At 45.1% G+C, this 12,867-nt stretch overlaps 1 protein-coding gene across 6 annotated transcripts in view; it reads right to left on the reverse strand.

Annotated features, from left to right (window-relative positions):
• Nucleotides 1-12,867, reverse strand: part of RUSC2 (RUN and SH3 domain containing 2) — a 52,177-nt gene that overhangs the window by 23,091 nt on the left and 16,219 nt on the right. For 3 of the 6 annotated variants that reach the window (XM_061366665.1, XM_061366683.1, XM_061366673.1), the window contains exon 2: nucleotides 12,511-12,601. The gene's annotated coding sequence lies outside the window, so the exon portion shown is untranslated. Of the gene's footprint in view, nucleotides 1-12,510; nucleotides 12,772-12,867 lie in introns of those variants that run through there. The other 3 variants (XM_061366692.1, XM_061366700.1, XM_061366656.1) reach the window with 2 other exon arrangements.

A 12,867-nucleotide genomic window follows, 5' to 3' on the forward strand; every position in this document is an offset into this window, starting at 1 on the left:
CAGCTAACACATCTCTGCCAAATTCATGCCTTCATTAAATGCTTTAGCAAATAATCTAGCATGTGTAATGAAAGAAAAGGTGTAAAAGGAAATACTAGCTGTTTGACTCATCCTAAACCTCCAGCTCTCCTTCCCTGCCTCTGGGAACAGGGAGCATAGTCAAGGTGGTCTGCCTGGTCCCAGGGTGAATATCTTAAGAGCTCAGTGTGTGAAGGGGGCTGCATCAAGATAGAAAGACTAAATAATTCCCAGATTTCTCACGCTGGTTCCTCTTGTGGTGCTGAGCAAGCATGATTCCTGAAAAGATCACTTCCCTTTTCTTTCCACAATGAGGTGCTGCCTAAGCCAAGGCTTTTTCCAGAGGCCTCCAGGACAGCCTGACTAAGCCCAAGATTAATGTATTGTTACATCCCAGGATGATATAGGATTATGATGTGTTCAAAATGGAAACTGAAGCACATGACAATAGATCACAGCCCTTGCGCTCACAGCAGCAAGGAGCAGCGCAGGTCAGGGACAAGGGGCTGACTGAAAACAAGCAATAGGTAGTATGTATATTCTTGCTGATGACGCAACCAGCATGAGGCAGGTGCTGCCTCCCAGTCAGAGGAAAAGCAGCCCCAGCTGCTTTGGGCACTTTGAGTTACACAAGATGTCAGAAATAGCTCAAGCAGCAGATCCATAACAGCCAACATGAGCCTGACAGTGACTGAACCAGTTTCTCCCATTTCTGTGCTCTCTTGCTCCGTGACTCATCATCTGGCATGTGGCACTCTGCAGGAGCCACTTACAGGTCGTGACTCATGAGCATCCACTGAGGTGATCTAGGCTGGAACCAGCTCCTCCTCCTCTTCCCTACCAGCCATCCTCTGCCCCAGCCCCACTGAATATGCTCCTAATTACTGTATGCAGACCTGCAGAGGAGAAGACAACTCTGGTGTTTCTAGCTGTTAATAACACACCAAAATCACTGCTGAATGAAACTGCTGCCACTGTGAATCCTTTCTTATCACAGACATTCTAGGAGCAGGAGCAGCAGGAGAAGGAACTATGCTTCTATAGAACCTTTCTGTATAAGCACTCTGAAAGCATCTTAAAGATCTTAGAAAAGCAGAAATTGCACAGTTCCTTTCTGAAACACGGATCTGGTTTGGTGCTGCAGGGCTCCCTGAACACTCAAGGGCCCACACATAAATCAGAAAAAATCCTATAAGCAAATGAAACTGCTGGGCAGAATCAGCAGCTGAAGATGCCAAGCTTGACTCCTTAACTCCATGGCTTTGGCCAGGGCTTAGCTGCAAAGCAGGGCTGTCAGCTAGCTGCCTCGTGAATGTGCTCCTTTTACAGACCTGCACAACTGAGGATCACTGGAACCGGTAGTGACAACACTCAGTCCAGCAGCTGTGGGTGAAACAGAGCAGCAGAATCACAGGCTTACACTTTTCCCACCAAGTTCTACGCCTAGGAGCTGTGAGCTCCAAACTCTTCACCACAACAGCCACAGGAGGGCAGGTAATAAAGGGTCCTGCTGAGGGAGCCAGGCATTGAACTCAGCACATGAATCAAAGCCGCCTCTCTGTGCCTGCAGGCATACAAGATAGCAAAACTGCTCCTGAAGTCTGTTATACGGCTACATGTAATGGTGAATGAGCAGCTGTTCTTGCTCAGGTGTGCATTGCAGTGGTAAAGGCTTCTGAGATGATGACAAGAGGTGAAGAGGGCATCGATGCTTCATATGGATGGAGATACTCTCAACAGCACCAGAGATGTCAGGGGTTGCTGGGAAATCTGAATCATCCCTATAACTCCTTTGGAAAGACCTCTCAATGAGAGTTCACAATTCACTTCCAAGAAGCCATCAGGACTTTCCTCCCTAAGATTTACTGGAATACGGCTTCAGACATTATTGTCTGCATGCCAGACCATGGCAAGGTAGAGGCCCTTCCTGTCCAAGGCTCATGGAAGGCTAATTTCAGAAGGAAGTTTCATTTGCACAGAGAAAAAGCATATAAGGACAGCTTCATGTCAGTTAGTCCTAGATGCCTTATCACCATTATGACTTGGGGTAAAGAGCCCTAAAAGAGACAAAGAAGGACTGTCTTCACAGTGAGTAAGATCTCACTGCAGTACATGTCAGCATCCATACAGACTCCAGCTGCTTCATGGCTTCATACCTTCAGCAGTGAATGTATGAAGTGAAGGTATCTCCTTCCAGATTAAAACTGGCATTGTATTTCTGTCCAGACCATGTTTTGCAGGCATCACAGCTGTAAAATAATCCTGAACCCTCCTGCAAGGCAAAAGCATCAAGTGACCACTGGAGAAAGCCCCACAGATAAGGAATTCACTTTTGAGATAGCTCAGTTTAAAGAGGCTGTAAAATCACCCTTACTGTTTGTTCAGCCTGGAGCCCCACGTATGTAGGAATGACTGCCAAGTGAAAAAAAAACATTTCTGGGATGGCAGGTTACGGGTGTACAATCTCATACAGCAGTAAGGCAAAGCAGAACAGGCAGCAAATGTGGCTATGAAAGAGTGAAGTAAAACCACAGCAGGGACAATATATTGAGATAATTAAAGTAATACCCCACAAGCCACAGTAAATAAAGCAGCAAGAGATGTCAAAAAGCCCCAGCAGGAATATTTTCAGCCTTGAACACAGCGGTGGTGCAATGGTTTGCTATCATTACTAGATAACTACGTCCCAATGAATAGAAGCAACACAGGTATGGCATTACCTAGCAATGATGGGTATCAGTTCCGAGCAGCTAGAATGCCTGCATCTGCAGAGCTGAATTGTTTTTAAATGATGCAATCCTACACAGCATTTAATACATGCTGAGTGCAAGCAGATCAGGAGCTCTAAATTCAAGCACGAACAGAAAACATCCCAGCAGCAGCCTAGTTTTATTACATGTTTCTCTGCACAGTCACATCTAAATGGTTTTTCAAACAGCAGCTATGTCCAATAGTGGACTCCTGCTAAGACTGCTGGAAACCTTAACCCTTCCTAGATCTAGATAGTTCTGCTAAGATCAGAAGCAATAACTGGATACACAGGAAGAAATGTTGGGTCTCTTCAAAGCAGAAACATGCAATAAGCAATTCAATGCTCTGAAGGCTGGCAGCACCCTGATTTGGGGGTGATAGCATGCTACAAAGCAAAAATGCTGAGTATCAGCCCAATAAAGGCAGAATTTGGTGAGACCCATATATGAAATTCACCCTGCCCTCTGAAGGACAAGAGGAACACATACACTTTTGCTGCTGATACCCAACCACTTTTAGACCACAGGCTGGATTTTGCAATCCCTTGAATGTAGCTGGAGGAAAGGACCCTATAGCACAGATGTTTGAAAAGGGAATTTGCCTGATGACTGTGCGTTTATTGACCCTGGTTTGAACAGGCCCCTGAACAAACACGTCCTCTGCAATCATGACAAAATGCTGTCTGAATCTCACTTAAGCAAAATTCTGGTGGGAAAAATATTTATGTCTAGAAGCAGGTTTCATAACCTGCCTATAGAAAATGAGGAGCCTATACAAGCATTATGATATATTCTTGACATCCCTTAGTGTGTTCCATTTTCTCTTCTGAATTCTCACATCTTTTAGGGCTTGTAACTTCCCAAACCAGTGAGCTACACACCAGGTTACATGCCCCAATCAGTCCTTTTGACCATATGCACATTTGACTTCATCGCTTGTCCTTGGGCTAGGCGGGGAGGGGTATCATATTTCCTACTATATTCGCCAGCTCTCTGAGCAGTCCCAAGCTTTTCATTCTGCTCAAATACAAGAGTATTCCCAGATCCTTGGTCCAGTCACCAGCCTCTCTCCAAGTGACTTCCTGAGGTGGGATGTGTTTCTGTATTAGCATGGCCAGCAGGAAGGCAGAACTCAAGAGGATCTGGATGAAACCGCAGCATCAATTTACATAACAGAATATTTTCCATGCAACAGAACTAACAAAAGGCAAGCCAGAGCCTTAATAAAATACTTATGAAGCAGACCAGACACTCCTAATGATTACACATACTTTTCTTCTGAGCAGAAACTTATCCCTTGCAGGGGCTAGCGACACAAACCAAACTGAGCTTGTAAAGCCCTATTCGGGACAGTTTATTTTAGGATATTGCTCCACGAGGTAGCTCATGTGCTAATTAGGCTTGGAATGACTGGGCTCAACAGAGCATTAAGGGTCTAACTAACTAAATCTGATAACCCTGGATTAACCGAGGTCTTCTGCTGAGGAAAGTCTTGCTAGACTGCAGTGGATGCATAGACCTATTCACTAGGGGGATAAAGGAGGGCAAATGGGGATAGTCATTGGCTCTGTAGTGGAAGAGCAGGTTAGAGTCCCAGGGGACTCTACTGAAGGGTTGACCATTCTGCTTTTAATCAGTTCAAGGCTGTTCGAGAGGGCTGAGGAGACACCTTAAGAATATGGGTTCCCAGATCTTCCAGCTCACAAGAAGAATTTGTCTCTCTTAAGCGTTGCACTGAGATGGGCCTCAACTCAACCAGGAGGTTTCAAAACTCTGCAACCTGTGAACACCAACTGTAAATACACTGAGTACTCTTATTCACACAAATGCCAAGCCATTTGGGAATATTGTTGGGCTTTGAAGTTTGACAGCAAGATTCATGGACTAATTAGTCACAGTATGTGAAAATTATTCCTATTATCAGTTTCATATAATCCTCCTTAATTTCCTGGAATACTTCCATGTTACAAGCAGGGCACTGCTTAAATCGTTATCGCCTTTCTCCAGACTGTTCATTATTTTATATCATAAAACTCACAGTTTCCCATTTAACACAAATAATTTCCATTTCCTCAGTCTCTTTCCTTATGAGAATTTTCCAGGACTTTGTGTAGTTTCCTTGGCGATTTGTCAGTTCCCTCCAATTCTGCAGTCATGCTTCTGAGCTGGGGTAGCTAATTGCAGTTTCCCAATCAATAGTGGGATGTCCCCTGCTCCCTAATGTATTAACATTAGAAGTCTCTGCACCATCATTTTCCATCTCATTTTTAGGTACCTTAGCATTCATATGTAGATGCTCACCAAGTAAAGTCCCTTATGACCAGGGTGGCATCCAGGTTCTTCTTGCAGTTTAATGACATCAGTGAGTTTGAATCAACTTAATAAATTTAATCAGTTGAATGATTTGGAACCCGAAAAAGTGTACTTGTGTGACTTTCTTCTGTTACATGCATTTACATAACTTAGGATCAGCCTTAAAAAAAAAAGTAATTAAGGTTTACAACAAGACTAGCTTAGAGTAAACCAGTGGGTTTTCTTACATATCCATTCTCTGAGGAAAGCAGTTTCTTTTTCTTGTGTAGTATGTTTTGGGGGGTGTTTTCTCCCTCAGATAACACAAATTCTTGGCATAGGCTTGTGGGAAGAGGTTTCTCATATCCCCGTGCAAATTCTCTTTGTAGTCCCCCAAGAGATAAGAGGGTCCTGAATGTCTGAAGGATATTTCCCTGTATTAAAATTATATAAATGTATATAAAATTATGATATTTGCTTCATTAAATCAGTGAAGTCTGGTGGCTTGCCCCCATGAGAGAAGACTCCCCTTTCGTTTTGATGGGCAGGCCAAGAGGTTGTTATGGTTTTTCTTTCCAACCTCAACTCTTGCAAGTGGGAAAGCAGACAACAAGGCAAGCAGACCAAAATACAGCCTTTGGAACACGTTCTGTTACCTCTCAGTGCTTCCAGGCCAAATACAAATGCATTGCTTCAGTTTGGGGTGTTTTTCAACCCTGCAGTACCAAACCATGCCAGTGGCACAAAGCCTTGGGGAGGTTGGGGTTCTGGAGATGTGGACATTCTTTGGGGTCTCTGAAGCTTATGCAAAGTCACCGACAGAAGTACAGATAACAGAAACCCCCATGGATCAACAACTACTATCAGTGTCTCAACAAGGTATGGCCAAACTGACTGAATGACACGTGACTAAAGTATTGCCACCTTTGTGCATTAACCACCCCCATTACATTGACTGTCAGTGTTGGCACATACCTGTTTCTGGCAGTTCCTCCTCTCCTCCTTTGTTACTGTGCCCTGAACTGCCTAGCATTACTGCACTATGGTTTAGAGACCTCTAAGGATGTCCTCTTCTGCTCCACACAGCCTCACCTTTCCTCTGCCCCAGCTTTCCCCCAAAACCAGGCAGTCTAAGAGGAAATAGGGAAGGGTAGCACACACAAACAAAAGGACTGACAGGCTTACTGTAATAAGTAGCAGTGACCCCTTCAAAGTGCTTTATAAATACAGCAATTATAAATGGCAAGTGCCTGCAGAAATGAAAATGAGACATATGAAAAGGAGCCGAACGTGGGAGGAAACATCTGGATAAAGAAGATGCTCTCCGCAACGGCCATTTCAAGCAGCTGGAGGGTAGATCTCCACAATAGGTGAAGTTAGATGCCACTGGCTGTGGAAAAAAAAGAACAGCTTGTTGCTCTTGTCTCTTTCTAGAACAAGAAAATGTCACAGCCAAGTTCTAGAAGATGGCTAAGTGCAGATGCATGCTGAAATCTTGTTATTCTTCTAAAAGGTCTAACTACTCATGATAAGCCACATTCAGGCAAGAAATCCCTTTGAAGTCACCACAACAACTCGCATACTAACAAGTGGTGAAGGAGAGATCAACCAGAAAAAGCCGAGCCCCAGGGCAGGTGTGTCACTCCAGGTATTGGTCATTAGAATGAATTAGGAAACGCCAAGGAAGATAGGCTGTCTTGGACAACAGTATCTTGGGACCAGGGGTATGAATTATTTACATCTCCCACTGTATCTCCTCATATGTAAGCTTATGACTCTGCCACCTGTGTTACTAGAAAAGGTCTGAGGGTAGGGCTACAGGGAAATATGCTGTGTAAGCAGACACTGGAAGTAGCTTCACTACTAAGAACAGAAAATTGCACTAGCACAATGGTCAAGAGAAGTCATTCTCCCTGCTGAGAAGGACATCTGTGAGGACAACTATGCTATCTAAGCTTGCACAGAAAACACATGACACTGCAGCATGAGGCACACGTCCCTGCTCTTCAATACGGGAACCTTAGAGAGGGACCAGAAGAAGGTGTCTTGCTAAACAATTCAGGTGAATTGGACCTACTAGACCAAAGGAGACTGAGTAAGTATGTGGTTTATCCTGCGCCAATGAAGGCAGAGCAGAATGGAGCACAGCCTGCGCCCTTAAAGCTTTTAGGACCCACTTTTCCAGAAGTGAAGGCAGCTGGTGCCAGTTTACAAGGAACAATGTGCAGTTCTGGAGTAAAACTGATGAGATATATCTAACTATGTAGGGAGTAAGGACTTCCTGCTCTGTTGAAGAATAACACCTGAAAAGCCTGCTCTCTGAGGTCAGAAGGAGCTGAGAGAGATTATCTAATTGTTGCTGAACTGAGTCTCTTAGCTAACAGTCAGGAGCACAGATTTTCCCAAGTCGACTGCATCACAGTTAAGCAACTCATCAGCTCAAACCTCACATCACAACTTGAGTTCTTGTGAAAAATTCATTTTCCTTCAGCTGTATGCAGGATTTTTCTCCTGGCTCTGGTGTGCAGGAGAGCTCCTGGGTATTTGCAAGAGACACGGATGCTCAGGTGAGTCTCTCGCACAGCTGGAAGGCAAACTCTTCCAGTCTGGTACCCATCCCTTGTCCATGTGTCACATCCTTCCCCAAGAAGCATGGTCTAATCTGAGATACCAATGGGTCTGAGGGAAGTACCAGGTGAATATCTGCTCTATATTTGCCAAGTTCTTCCCTCCAGGCTCTATTTTCCCCCCCCGTAACTTCGAGAGGATAAAATCCCCTCTTGCCAAGAGGAACTGTTAGCTCTTATCACTCTATCTGTGCCACTGGCCCAAAAAGCACGACAGAGCAGTGACATTAGCTCTCTGCTCCCAGAGAGCATCTTGTACTGGAGCAGAGACATAGTTTGGTGGCAGTGCCAGTTTCCCATCAATTGCCAAACATCAATACTGCTGCCATCACTCAGATATTTATTATTTATCACTCAGAGGTATTGCCAGCCCCACACACTCAGCATTGCACAAAGACCAAAACACAGTCTCTCTTCCAAGAGTTCAAACTCAGAGGGTGAGCCCCAGCCATCACCTGTATTATGGCCACTCACCTACATTATAGCTCTGCCTTCTGTCTCCCTCCCATTTATAACTTTTGATGACTGCGCTGTTTTGGGTTTCTATCTCTTATCTGCTGATAAAACCATGAGCAGCCTACTCCAATAAGAAATATTTGCATGCATCTGATGGATAGAAAAAACATTGTCTAAATGCCCCTGAGGCTGCAAGACAACTGTGGTGGGGAGAGGGAGAGTTTTCAGACAAGCCTGCTCTTGCACTCTTAACAGATGTGTCCATGCTTTGACCCACTTCTTTTAGAAAATGAACATTAAAATCACTTTTATCAATAGAGAAAACTGGAGCAGAATCAGGGTCTTGAGCCATTTTGACACCCCTTTTCTTTTGGAGAGTAACCAGCTTTCAGATGACTGCTAGAACAAATCCCTGCTGAGGCTAGTTACCAACACAGCTGTCATTGATCATTGCTATGGATTTCAACCCCTGCCAGCCAAGCTCCCTCAGCCCATCCAAGCCTTATCCTGCTTTACATAGCCCTGGAATGGGGTGAACTTCTGCGTCTTTTGGACTTAGAGACTGAACTGCCAGGAGCGCTTCATTCACATCAGAACTCTTCCCATGAAGCAGCACAGGCAGAGCACAAGTGAGCTCTCCCACCATCAGTTGTATTTTGATGGCTTTGCAAACACAGGGACAATATCTCCTCATGCAATACTGTCCTAAGATTCTACAGCTTATGGGGAGGCACCTCCACCTCTGATCCTCCACCTCTCAACCAACTGCACAGATTCCCCACATCTCTCATTTCTGGTTTGCTTTTTCTGGGTTTAACCATCAATACTATGTCTACTGAGACAAGTTATCGCCCAGCATCTACAATAGAGAAAAGCTTTGGACTGAGTATCTCAAACTGACCCAGTTTGTATTAAACAGAAGGTTAAAAAGCAAACTGCTCTGTAATGAAACCTTTTTAATTTTTAAAGAGCAGATCTCTGGTGTATCAGGGAAAACAGTTACAAAGCCAACAAGAACAAAGAGCTTGGAGAAGTATTGCAGAAAGGACTTTGAATGTTCATCATAAATAAAAGGAACATCTGGAATCACCTAACAAGGTGAGGAAATCAGAAGAACAGAGCTCTTGACCAACCTGAATGAATAACCACACCAAGAAGGGTATTAGAGGTAAGTAGAATAGCATATTTGGTGCTGTTTGGCAAGAAGAAAATTGAAGCTGTGGCAAATACAGGTTAGATAATACAGAGAAAAGAGGGTGCAGAAAAGGAAATGAGCTTTAGAAGTGGAAACCAATTCAGGAAGATGAATGCACTCCAGTCAGAAGGACAAGACATACTCGATCGCAGAACAGTGAAAGAAGAGTTGCATGATCACAGCTGGCAACAGGGCTCTTGATAAAAATACCTGTGTGGGAAGAGAGGAGGGAGGGGAACCTGTATGGCTGGTGAATAATAAAGTCTTCTAAAAGAGGAGGGGAAGTGATCCACATTAGATTTATCCACCTGCCTTTAGTACTACACAAGACTTTCAGAAAACATTGGAAAACAATAATAAGGCTGGGAAATAAATGAAAAATGGGCCAAAGCACAACACGGGGTTGGAGAAGATGGGCTACTGTCTGGCTATCAGGATTAATACCAGAGTAAGATCTTGACTTATCAGACTGGAAAAAAATTAAGATCTCTGGGACAGAGAATTAGTTCTTTCTTTGTTATCACAGCCTCAGACACCTGAGAGATGGTAATGGAGCTGTGGGCAGGTCATTCCCAAGTCCACAGTGTCTTCTCGTGGGCCATCTGCATGTTCTGCAATGCAGGTCCAGTTCTCCTGAATATAGAGATCCACGTGCATTTTGTCTCCAGCATTCTGCATTAATGCAGAGAGGAAGACACACAGCACCAACAAATCTCCTTCCTGTGAATCATGTCAGTTTTTCCAGTCACTGTAAACTCTTGCCTATCTTTTAAGCATCTCAAGGTGGAGATTATCTGTGCACTCTCACTGCTGAACAGATGCTCTTGTAAGAGTGGTACCTACTAGCTAGGCACATCCTGTATGTCCTGGGGCATGTTTCCATCCCACACAGCAAAGGATGCCACATCACCTCCTTTGGTAAGCACTGTACATAAGAACAATACACAGTTTTCTTCTACACCCCAATACAAGTATGTGCATCCTCCGTAGGTATGGAGGTATCCTCCTGTTGCGTGTCCCCTTCTCCAGTCCAGAATGCAACATGCACAGAGGTGCTGTTCTGCAGCAGCACCGCAAATGCAACCTTGTACACATCTGCAGGATCATATCCCACTCCCTGCTTCCATGGGACTGTGTGGGACAGAGACCTGGAGACACAGAGAGACTTCTCAGGTCCCAGGGCAAGACAGGGATGAGAAGGAGCTGCAGTTCAGAATCCCTAGGATGTTTGCATGGCATTGCACAGAGCTGTAAGAATTCACTCTGTTCTGTGGTTTTGGTGGAAGCCCTCTCTTTCCCACTGACGTCCTGCACTGAAATTCTGGATTTATCTCCTTCAAGGAGAGCTTGCCACTCCATAGGGAGGAAAAGGGAACAACCAAGAACCTGCAGCAGCAAAATGGTTCCTCCAAGAAAAGTGCTGGAGGAAAGGCTGTGCTGAGGATTGTTCCCTCCACAGCACCCATGGGTTGCACACAGCACTGACCATCTCAGGAAACACAGTTAGAGGCTGAAGAATGACAGTGCAAATGACACATTTGCATTCCCTGACAATGACAGCCTTGAACTTCCTCCTCTGTGCCCTCTACCACTGGTCTCTGACCCAACCCCCCCTTGCTCCTCCAGCTCTGCAATGCCCATCACGTCTGCCTCTTCAGCTCCACAGTCCTCTGCCTATCACTTAGTATTTTATCTACATTTTTCCCACTACCCCATTGCTCATTTTAAGTCTAAAGATGCTTTATCTGAATTATTCTTGCACATTGGCAAACTGCACAAAGTTTTTGTGAATAGTTTCAACTTACCAAACTTGCTGTTTAGCAACATTGGTACACAAGGCTGGAGGTAGCTGGAGGTAAAAAAGCAGATCTCCACTTCCCCCATACTCTATACGCCTTGAAGACACCCATCAATCCAGACCCTCTACAATCTGTTCCTCAACAGCCAGTGCTAGTGTAACTTGCATTAACACACATTCCCCTCAAGCACCTGCAACTGCAACCCCGCATGCTCAGCATCTTCCACAACCCCAGAAGACTGCATCCGCTATTTGCTTATCCCTTTTGTTACCACATTCCTGTGTGTACATTCCGCTACAGCCATGTCACTTTACCACATACACCAAAGTCTCATTCTTTTATACCTTTGTCTTATTGTTCTCACTGTCTGTCATCCTGAACATCGCCTCCCTGGCATCTATATCCCTATCCCACATATATCCTTCTCTTTGTTCAAGCCTGTCTCCCTTTGCATTTGCAGAGGCAGTTTGATGGAAGGATTTGTGCAGAGGGTGGGGGAGGGAAGAAGAAGGAAGGCGGGGAAGGAAAAGAGGGATTTGGATATAACAAGACCATGTAATTAAGCTCCAATAACTGGTACCCAGCCTGAACCCCTTATTTCAGTAATTAAAAGCAGAAATTCCTCCATTCCTAGATAACCTTTCTCATCCGATCTGTGAAAAGAGGCAGTGAGAAAGCATCCATTTACACAGCCAGCACAGACACACCCTCTGCAACACAAAGGACTTCAGCCTGCACAGAGCCCATGAATCTTAGCAGAAGAGCAGGGTTTTACCTGCCAGGATATTTTAACCTAACACCTTTTCAGCATTGATATGTAGTATTTAGGGGGGCGAAAAGAAAAAGAATAAGAAAGCCAAAAGCCACACTGACAGCAGCCTTTCCTCTGCCTGCATCCTTTGTTCCTGGCTTTTCATGGAAGCGCTGTCTGTCAAAACAGCTTTTGAATTGCACACCAGCATCACTGCCAGGGATGCACAGAGAGCATGGTAGCCAGCGGGACCAAAACAATCCGTGTGGGCTTGGCTGTTATGGCAGGCACAATGGAGAGCTGTGCGATGGCATTGTTGGGGAAAGCACGACTCGCCTCTGCACAACCAGCCCTGGACGTGACAACCGCTATTTCATAGTTACAATGGACAAACACATATTCTGCGTATCAATGCCAGCCTCCTCACTCGCTTGCATCCATTAGAACCCCAGCAGCTCCAAAGCAAACAGCCTCTAAAGAGACAAAGCAATCCGAAAATCCTTATGCTTCATGGGGTAGCTGTCAATCTCTACAAAAACAAACCAGCCACCATGCAGGACAATGAACGGTCTGAAAACCATCAGTACAACTAATGCCCACCCCAATCATTTCTCCATCTCACCTTTCCACAGATGCTCCGGTCACTGTCTCACTGAATGCGCGCTGCTCCAGCACTCAGATTCCAGCAGCCTCTGCGCTCTACCACCAGGATGCTGTGGAAAACACAAAGCCAATTTTATTATTATTTATTTATCTTTTTCTCACAGCTGCATCCCTGGCAATGCAGAGGGTCTGCGCAATCACATCCCCAATGCTCCTGCTGCTGCTGTGACGTTGCTGCGTGTGAAGGAGCAAGCAAGCATGCCCACAGCACCACCGCTCCGGCTTGCAATCAGTCCCTGCAGAACCTCACACAAGGCAGGGGATGGGAGGGAGCAGAGATGGAGAGGAGGGGAGGGTAAGTAGAGCTGGAAGATGG

The sequence above is a fragment of the Neopsephotus bourkii genome, unplaced genomic scaffold, assembly GCF_033783945.1.
Source record: "Neopsephotus bourkii isolate Nb327-2 ecotype Australia unplaced genomic scaffold, CSIRO-AGI_Nbou_v1 NB_125, whole genome shotgun sequence".
Classification (NCBI taxonomy): Eukaryota; Metazoa; Chordata; class Aves; order Psittaciformes; family Psittacidae; genus Neopsephotus; species Neopsephotus bourkii.